Source organism: Onychomys torridus, chromosome 23 (assembly GCF_903995425.1).
Source record: "Onychomys torridus chromosome 23, mOncTor1.1, whole genome shotgun sequence".
In the NCBI taxonomy this organism is placed as follows: Eukaryota; Metazoa; Chordata; class Mammalia; order Rodentia; family Cricetidae; genus Onychomys; species Onychomys torridus.
In genome coordinates, this window is record NC_050465.1 from 58,757,743 (window position 1) to 58,768,305 (window position 10,563).

Consider the following 10,563-nt stretch of genomic DNA (forward strand, 5'->3'; position numbering starts at 1 on the left):
CTTTTTTCGAGGGTGCTAGAGAGCTGTACTAGTGGGACAGGGTGGAGAGAGGGGTATCTGCAGGCTTCAGAGAAGGACTCTCTGTGTATATAGAATTTCCCAACTTGCTATTGCTGCTGCTCAAAAGCCAGAAAAGAGGACAAAGCTGTTACCAAAAACCCATGGAGGGGGAGATGGCTGGTTGGTTATAGTGCTTGCCTTGCAAGCCTGGGGTTGGAGTTCAGAGTTCCTGTCACCCAAGCCAAAGCTGGGTGTAGCAACACCTGTAACCCCAGTCCTGGGAGCACAGGGACAGGAAGATGCCTCCAGTTTGTTGTTCCATCACTCTAACCAAAGCAGCAGTCTTTGGGTTAAGTGAGACCCTGGCTCAAAAAAATAAAGATGGAAGCCAGGCATGGTAGTGCACTTAGGAGGCAGAGGCAGGTAAATCTGTGTGTTTAAGGCCAGTTTGGTACAGATAGTCACATGAGTTCTAGGCCAGCCACAATACATAGCAACCCTATCTTTAAAAAAAAAAAAAAAAAGTGAAAAGAAATAGAAGATACCCAGTGTTGCCGATAGTGGTGGTGGACATCTTTAATCCCAGCATTTGGGAGGCAGGTCAGGGGGATCTCTGAGTTGGAGGCCAGCCTAATCTGCAGTTTCAGGACAGTCAGACATATACAGTGAGATCCTATCTTGGAAAACAACAACAAAAAACCCCAAAAAACATAATGGGCAAGTAAAAAGCTCACTGGAGGAAGCTTGCCACCAAGCCTAGATGGCTTCAATCCCTAGGACCCACATAATGAGAGAGAATGGACTCCAGTAAGTAATGCCAAAGCATGACCTCAACTGAAGCCGCACATGCAGACAGACAACTAATGTAATGAGGGAAATTTATAACCTCAGTTGACACGGCATAGATGAAAATCTGAAAATCACTGACTGCAGCTGGGCAGTGGTGGCACAGGCCTTCAATCCCAGCACTCAGGAGGCAGAGACAGGTGGATCTCTGTGAGTTCAAGGCCAGCCTGGGCTACAGAGTGAGTTCCACCAGCCAAGACTGCACAAACAGACCCGTCTTGAAAACAAAAATCACTGACTTCATGTTAATACAGAGACCGGCAAACTATAAGAATAAAAGCAAAAGGTCAGTTAAAGGTGGGGGGGGGCTACAATCTAAAATCTACTTTGGACCCATCAGTGACCTTGACCTCTAACAGACTGACGAGAATTTTTCAATGGATGATTTTAGGTATGGGATGAGGTTTTGCACTGGGGCTGGGAGGTGGTTCAAGAAGGTCACGTGCTTGTTCTGTCTTAGTTTTGTTTCTATTATGATAAGACCATGACCAAAGGCAACTTGGTTTTATTTCCCCTTACAGATCATGGTCTGTCATCAAGGTAAGGAACCTGGAGTCAGGAACTGAAGCAGAAGCCATGGAAGAACATTGACTGGCTTGCTCAGCCCTTTTTTTTTTTTTTTTTAATACCATCCAGTACCATGTACTCGGCCAAAACACTACACAAACCTAGTGGCCTGAACCTAGACACACATGAAAGCCCTTGACAGTGTGTGTGTCTAACTCGAGCACTAGGGAGTCAGAGGTGGATTCTGGGGGCTTCCTGCTTAGCTCCTTTAGCCAAAATACTGAACTCCAGGTTCAGTGACAGAACCTTAAAAAATAAGCTGGAGCTGGCAAGATGGTCCTAGTTTGATCCCCAGATAGAAGAAGAGAACACAGATTTGTCCTGTGGACTTCACACTTGAATCATGGCATATGTACCCACACAAACATAACACGGTATTTTTAAAAGGAGAGAGAACACCCAATGTCAGCCTACACGCGTTCACAAGGGCCTGTGCAGGTGTACACACAACCAGCTACCACATACTACACTGTTCATATCTTAAAAATCTCCAGTGGGGTAAATTTTATGAACAGAACAAAGGAATAGATTTCAATTCATTTTGAAGTAGCAGTACTCATCCACCAAAATCTCAAGAACATTCCAAGGAATACTAGGGACCAACTTCTGCCATGAATGTAGGTGTAAAATTCAAAGGGTCATACATAGCTCAGTCTAGTCCTCATTTGTGGATCTCCTATCCCAGCTTCCCAAATTCTGGGATGATAGGCATGTGCTACTGTACCCAGCTGTGAGGACCAGTGTCTTGCAATGCCAATTGAGAGCTGAGGCGATGAATGCTGTGAGTTCAAGGTCAGCTATGTCTTTATAGGTTCTAGATCATATTGACCAAGACCCTGTCTCAAAAACTGAATAAGGCTGGAGAGATGGCTCAGTGGTTAAGAGCACTGGTTGCTTTTTCAAGGACTTGGATTTGATTCCCCAGACCCACATAGCAGCACTGAACTGTCCGTATGCAGTTCCATTTCCAGGGGGTCTGACACCCACTTCTGGCCTCTGCAGGCAGTCATACAAGTGGTGCACAGACATACATGCAAGCAAATCACCCATACACATAAGAATAAGTGTGGTTTTTTAACTGGAAATTGAGGAAACAAGGGGTATATCAGTGATAAAGCACATACTTGAGACCTTAAATTTGAACTATGGCACCACAGGAAAGAAATTGTCCTACAAAAATAATCAAATCTTGCAATGCATAAAAATAATGTATCAGATTAACCAGTTCATTGAAAAATATCGGGTTGATTCAGTCTGTGATAGCCAGTCAGTGTAGTTCACAACAGGAGAAAAACAATCATCTAGATGAAAAAACATCTAACACCTATGCATGATTTTTTTTTTTTTAATTATATGGTAGTACATGCCTTTAATCTCAGCACTCAGGATGCAGAGGCAGCCAGATCCTTGAGTTCAAAGCCAGCCTGAGCTACGTAATGAGACCCTATCTCAAGAAGTAAGAGTTGCACACATCTATAACCTCAACATTCAGACAATGGTGGCAAGAAGTTCAGAAGTTCAGGGTCATCCTTAGTACTTACAGAGTTTGAGGTTAGATAGGGCTATAGCTCAGCAGTAGAGCACATACTTAGCATGCATAAGGCTTTGAGTTCTGCCCCACCCAGCACAAAGAAGAGGAGCTGAAGAAAGAACTAATTTAGAAAGCCTGGATTCTAAAGGCCAATCCTTAATCTAATAAAAAGTATCAACAAAAGTCCTACATCAAACCTCTCAAGAAAATGTTGAAAGCATTTTCCATAAACCAAGCACACACCTATGATCCCAGCATTAGGGAGATAGAGGTAGGGACTCCAAGAGTTCCTCCTCTGTTATATGAAATCTTGTCTAAAAAAAAAAAGTTCCCCTGAGATGAAGAAAGAAACAAGGATATCCAGTTCCTAGCCAATATGGTTTTTAGAAGGGGGGGGGGGGATGCAATAAAGGAGAAGAACATATATGTTGACAAAACAATGGTGGATATTAATAAACCAAAAGGGACTTAATATTAATAAACCAAAAGTGCTTAAAATCATGTGAATATAGCAGGTCAATAAAAACAAGTTGTCTTTTCTCATAATACAGACAAAATGAAACTTAAGAAATATGTGGTTAGGGCTGGAGAGATGGCTCAGTGGTTAAGAGCATCTGGCTGCTCTTCCAGAGGTCCTGAGTTCAATTCCCGGCAACTACATGGTGGCTCACAATCATCTGTAATGAGATCTGACACCCTCTTCTGGTCTGCAGGCACATACAGACAGAACACATAATAAATAAATCTTTTTTTTGGGGGGGGGGGAGCTGAGGATCCAACCCAGGGCCTTGCGCTTGCTAGGCAAGTGCTCTACCACTAAGCTAAATCCCCAACCCCTAAATAAATCTTTAAAAACAAAACATTTGGGCTGGAGAGATGACTCAGGTTAAGAGCACTGACTGCTCTTCCAGAGGTCCTGAGTTCAATTCCCAGCAACCACATGGTGGCTCACAACCATCTGTAATGAGATCTGGTGCCCTCTTCTGGCCTGCAGTCACACATGCTGTATACATAATAAATAAATCTCTTAAAAAAATAAAAACATTTAACGCCAGGCGGTGGTGGCGTCAGCGTCGGCAGACATCCTTAATCCCAGCACTCGGGAGGCAGAGCCAGGCAGATCTCTGTGAGTTCAAGTCCAGCCTGATCTACAAAACAAGTTCCAGGACAATTAGAGCTGTTAACAGAGAAATTGTCTGGAAAAATCAGAACATTATATTACGGCTTTGGAGAGAAGACTCAGTAGTTAAGAGCCCTGACTACTCTTTCAGAGGACCTAGGTTCAGTTCCTAGCAATGAACATGGTGACACACAACTACTCATAACTCCATTCCTGGATATATGATGCCCTCTTCTGACCTCTTAGGACACAGGCATGCACATATTGGAACTACATACATGCAGACAGGACATTCACATGCATAAAATGAAAAATATTTTGTTTAGGAAAGGAATTGTGGCTACAAAAATTAATAAGCTGAATGTGGTAGCACATACTTGTAATCTTAGTATACAAGGAGTAGAAGCAGAAGAATCAGAAGTTCCAAGTCATTCTTGGCTACATAGGTAGTTTGAAGCCACCCTCAGATATGAGCTACCATATCTCCAAAGTAAATAAATGACCCTAGAAAGACGGCTCAGCAATTAAGAGCACGTGTTGCAGGATAGAGAGATGGCTTAGCAGTTAAGAGCACTGGTTGATCTTCTGAAGGACCTGGATTTGATTCCCAGCACTCTTGAATGTGGTGTCCCACAACCATCTGTAACTCCAGTGCCAGGAGAACTGACACCCTGGAGCACCAAGCACACACATGGTACACAGACATACATGCAGGCAATTCATACCCATAAAATGAAAATCAGAGAGAGACAGAGACAGAGAGAGGTTTTCTGAGATAGGATTTCTCTGTGTAGCCCTGGATGTCCTAGAACTTCATTTGTAGACCAGGCTGGCCTCAAATTCAGAGATCTGCCTGCCTCTGTTACTGGAGTGCTAGGATTAAAGGCATGAGCTACTATGCCCAGCTAAAATAATATATTTTTTTAAGAAAGACAAAGAGTACTCATTACTCTTGCAGAGGACTTGGGTTCTACTCCCACACTCATACGGCAGCTCACAACCATCTTTAATTCAAGCTCCAGGGGTTCAAATACTCCACATAATTAAAATACTATATATAATTTAAAATAAACCTTTACATTTTAAAAAATAAATAGGAAAGAAATAAATTATACCTACAAGGACACCAGGTGATGCAGAGTGCCTTTACACGGAAAGTGAACATTCTTTGAGAGATGAATGGGAGCTGGAGAAATGGCTCAGTGGTTAAGAGCACTGGCCCTTCCAGAGGAACCGGGTTCAATTCCCAGCACCCACAATGGCTAGTTCCAGGGGATCTGACACCTTCACACAGACATATACATGCAAGCAGTTGACCTGCTTGCTGGTTCAACTCAGTTCTAAGAAAAATCACACCAGGTTTATTATTGTGAAAACTGATAAGCTGATTCTAAAAATTTACCCAAACAGCCAAGGTAATCTTGACTAAAAATGAAATTAGCCTTTTTTACTTCCAGGTTTCTTTAACCTTTTTGTAGACAGGACTCTCATAAAAATAACATGCACATATCTTATTTTAATAGTCTTTTCTGAAGTTTTGAACAGTTTGGAATATTATACCATCTACTGCGTATTTTACCAACTATCATCTGGTTCTCTGGGATTTTTAATTTTTTTATACCTCTTGTCAGCTTCCCACTCTCCACTTAATAAAATCGTAGTACTGAGATATAATTTTGCTGGAATAGAGGGGTAGTTATAGGTTTCTGGTCTTCTGAAGTTATGTATACTGGCTTTTACAGGTAGTCTTGACTCTGATTTCTCATATGGAATCTCAGTCTCCCCCAAACCAAAGTGTGTGTGTGGAGTGGGGGGTGAGTGTGCATGATCACGTGCAAGTACACCCACTTGTATATTAGGAATGCATGTTCATATTTGCTTGTGTCTATTAGAGCCAAAGGTCAATATTAGATGTCTTCCTCAAGCACTGTCCACCATATTTTTCGAAAATTATACATGTGTGTCTGTGTGAGAATATGCATAGGCACATGTGACCATGGTGGACATTGGTTCTCTCCTTCTACTGTGTGGGTTCCTAGGTACCAAACTCACTGTCAGTCTTGGCAGCAAGTGCCATCTTGCAAGGTGCACCCTGTCTTTTGAGACAGACTCTCACTAAATCTGTAGCTCATCTTTCCAGCTAGATTAGTTGAACAGTGTATTACTAGAATCTTCCTGCCTGTGCTTCCACAGCTGTAGGATTACAAATGTGGGCTAGCATGCCTGCCTTTTCCCTGGGTACAAGAGAATCTGGATGACGGTCCTCGTGAATGCCTGCAGGGCAAACACTTTTCTGACGATGCCACTTCCCAACCCAGGGAAGGCCTAAATTGAAATGAAGCAGCTGGCAGAGGGAGACCCAAACACCATACTCTCAGTCTTCCACCCATGTCTGCCTAGACTCCCCCTTGGCACTCGGGGGGCCAAGACTTCCATAGCTAAACACTTCTACTGTTCAGGGCATTCAGGTTGGGGAATTTGAGTTCCCTTCCCCAACCTGCTCAACTGAATTCACATTTCTAAAATAAATGAGTGCGTGCATGCGTCCGTCCGTCTGTGTGTGTGTGTGTGTGTGTGTGTGTGTGTGTGTGCGCGCTCACATATCCGTGTATGTGAGTATAAGCACAGGTGTGAACGTGAGAGAACCGCTGGTGTCCATTCTCACTGTCCACCTTGTTTAAGACACCTTTGGTGTTTGCTCCTGTGTACACCAGGCTAGCTGGCCCGTGAGCTTCTTCGGAGTCTCTCTCCACATCCCATCTCACCTAGAATGAAATACTGAGCACCTTACCAAATTATACGTGAGTTCTGGGCATTCAAACTCAGGTCACCAGGCTTTTGAGGCAAGTGCTTTACCCTAGGGCCCTCTCCCAGACCCCACCTTCTTTTTTAGGATAAGATCTCTCGCTGATACTAGAGCTCATTGATTTGGATAAACTAGCTGACCAGCAAGCCCCAGAGATCACCCTGTCTCTGCCTCCCCAGCACTGGGATTGCAGGTCTGTTCCTCAGGACCTGGCTTTTTTGGTAAATTCTGAGGATCTGAACCATCTCCCTAGCTCTGCAGTCTAGTATCTTGAGTTATCTTTTGAGTGCAAAAAGATGCTTTATTTTAGAAATGTGAGTTCAGTTGAGCAGGTTGGGGAAGGGAACTCAAATTCCCCAACCTGAATGCCCTGAACAGTAGAAGTGTTTAGCTATGGAAGTCTTGGCCCCGAGTGCCAAGGGGGAGTCTAGGCAGACATGGGTGGAAGACTGAGAGTATGGTGTTTGGGTCTCCCTCTGCCAGCTGCTTCATTTCAATTTAGGCCTTCCCTGGGCATGGTTCCCAGAAAGTCCCTCTACAGCTGCCCTGATCAGGTTTCTGGATCTGTTAATAATAGACAAGTGTGGGGGAAGGGCCAGCATCTTTGCCGAGATAGGAATTACCAAAGTAGATGGACAGTTCCTGTGCCAGAGCCCCATCTGCTACCTCTGTTCGAAGTCCTATGTTCTCTCCAAGAATTCTTTTTTTTTTTTTTTTTTTGAGCTGAGGGTCAAACCCAGGGCCTTGCATTTGCTAGGCAAACACTCTACCACTGAGCTAAATCCCCAACCCCCAAGAACTCTTTTTTGTTTATTTATTTTATATTTGTCCATTGTGTGTGTGTGTGTGTGTGTGTGTGTGTGTGTGTGTGTGTGTGTGTGTCTGAAGTCAATTCTCATCTACCACCATATGGGTCTTGGATATCAAACCCAAGTGGTGAAGTCTGGCAGCAGCAAGTAACTCTCACCAAGCCCCTTCCCAAGCATTCTTGGGAGATAACCTAATCTTGTGAAATCTCTCACATACTCAACCCCCAAATCAGAACACAGAGGCTGAGGAGTAGTGGTGGGTTGATGAGAACCCAGAAGCAGAGTATTTGAAACCTGCTGTCTCTCAGAAAATCTAGATGTGGTAGTGTCCTCTTTCCTACATCACCCAGGAGCTTGGATAACGTTGAGTGGACGAGAAAGTGGCAAAGGGTATGTATATAGACCTGGGGTAAGGAGAGGGATTGTGAGGAAGAGGGGGTTGTAAAGGAGAAGATTATAACGGCAGGCAAGTGGGATGGGCGAGCAGGACAAGTGTGTGACACTGAGATGGTACCTCTGCTAAAGTCAAGTGTCAGCTCTGAAATCAGTGGTTTATATTTCCTTGCCGATACTCTTCCTACTCCCCAGGAACAGCTTCCCTTTTAATGTCTACCTTCCCTTTAGACTGTGCTTTCTGCTACCAAAGCCTGTTCTCAAACGAGGAGAGAGGTGTGTGCCAGTTGTCCAAGCACTTGGGGGTGGAAGCAGGAGGTTCTGGAGTTCAAAGTCATCCCCAGCTACATATTAAATTCAAGGACAGCCTTGACTGTACTACAATCAGTCCTATCTTTAAAAAAGAAAAGAAAACGAGGGGGGGGGAGGAAGGAAGGAAGGAAGGAAGGAAGGAAGGAAGGAAGAAAGAAAAAGATAGAAAGAAAGATAGATAGATAGATAGATAGATAGATAGATAGATATCGGGCTGATGGTGGCGCACACCTTTAATCCCAGCACTCAGGAGGCAGAGGCAGGTGGATCTCTCTGAGTTCAAGACCAGCCTGATCTACAGAGTGAGTTCCAGAATAGCCAGGGCTACACAGAGAAACCCTGTCTCAATAAAAAAGAAAAGAAAAGAAAAAGAAAAAATGGTAACAAGCAAATCCCCCTCCTGTCAGTAAAATAAATGATAGGTAAGTAGTCAATTCACTATATGGATAAATCAAGTAAAACTACTAAGGCTTCAGAAATTGCAAGCAGGCCTAGTGATTCACCGGTGCTTACTCCTAGCTTTTCAGAAGGGTGAGATGAGAGGCAAGGGAGGCTTACTTGAGGCCACAAGTTCAAGGCCAGCCTGAGCAACAAAAGGAGAGTCCCATCTCACAAAAAAAGAAATGAATTGCAGAAGTTTAACTTTCTTTCATTGTAAAATATAATAGAAGCAACAGGGAACTACTAAAAGAAAATATAGACTTAGTGAATTATTTTAAAATGAAGACCCCTGCTAGTAGTGCTCGGAACTAAAAATAGACCTTGCCCAGCTACGAAGCCCTTCTCCCACAACTCATCCTAAAGTAATCGACATCCTGGCTTTTTTGTAGTATTGCTCAGAAGGATTTTATTTTAATGGAACTTAAAATTTAGCCATAAATAACCACTAATGGCAGACCATTAGACAGTTGAGAGGTATTTGAAGGAAGTCTGAGAGGCAGCCAGAACCCCCCCCCCCCCACACACACACACTAAAAATCACGTCATCTCACAAAGCTAGTTCCCTCTGTGCCTGCGACTAAAAGACAGCTCTGATAAAGAACCTCATAGGAGTTCCACATATGTGTCCTGTGCCCATAACTGCCTTAACTGTCACCCACTGGTTCAGAAAACCACATTTCACCACCATCCCATAAGCAGGCAATGTGCAAGGGCGGGGGTTGTCTTCAGTGTGTCAACATGTAGTCTAGAAACTTCCAGGACCTGAGTTTCTATTTGTGAAGTGTGTGTGTGTGGGGGGGGAGACACGGACTCGTAATAACACCCTTTCCAGTTCCTTCTTCCTCACCTAATTTGGCTCCCTGTCCTCCATCTTGATTTCTGTGCGGGCTAGTTATTTATTTGTCTTTGGAAGGAGCTTCCTCCTTGAGGAGTGGCCTTCCAGCTGCACTTGGCTGTTTTTTGTTTTGTTTTGTTTTGTTTTTAGCAATGTTGGAATTTATTAAGAGATGTTTTTAACACTGTACAAGACAGAAAGGTTTTCAGGAAGAAAGATACATAGGAACATGGATGTGGGCTTCCCTAAAAGAGCCTCTGGATCTGAATACCTTGCTTCGCCTCTGTACCTTTGTTATGTGTGGCCCGGCCTAGTGGTACTTGACTATGATCCTGACCCTCAGGACAACGAGGCAGAGAGTTGGGAGTTCAAGGCAAGCTGGGCTATATAGCAAGACTCCAATCTCAAAAATAAATAAATGTCCTGGCATTGAATAAATGATTAGGAAAGGAAAGGAGGACACTGAGGTGAGGGTCTGAGGATATAGCTCAGTCTGTGAAGTGCTCACACAGGGCACGTGAAAACCTGGGTTTCGTCCTTGTCACCACTTAAACTGGACATAGTGGTACATACCTGAATCTCAGCACTCAAGAGGTGGGGGCAGGAGGATCTGGAGCCCAAGGTCATCCCCAGCTACATATCAAATTCAAGGTTGGTTTGGGCCATAAGAGACCCTGTCTCAAAAAAAAAAAAAAAAAAAAGCCTACACAAATGGAACAAATAACTAACTAGCCATCGTGTATATGAGCCGTTTAACAAGTGCATAGATACCGTCCCCTCAGTCTCAGATTTCCTCCCTTCTCCCCGTCTTGCTCTTTTCCTGTATTTTTATACACTTAGATTGATTGCCCTGCAAGGCACGATGCAGAAACACAGGAGCAAGCTGGTGGAAAGAGACACCCT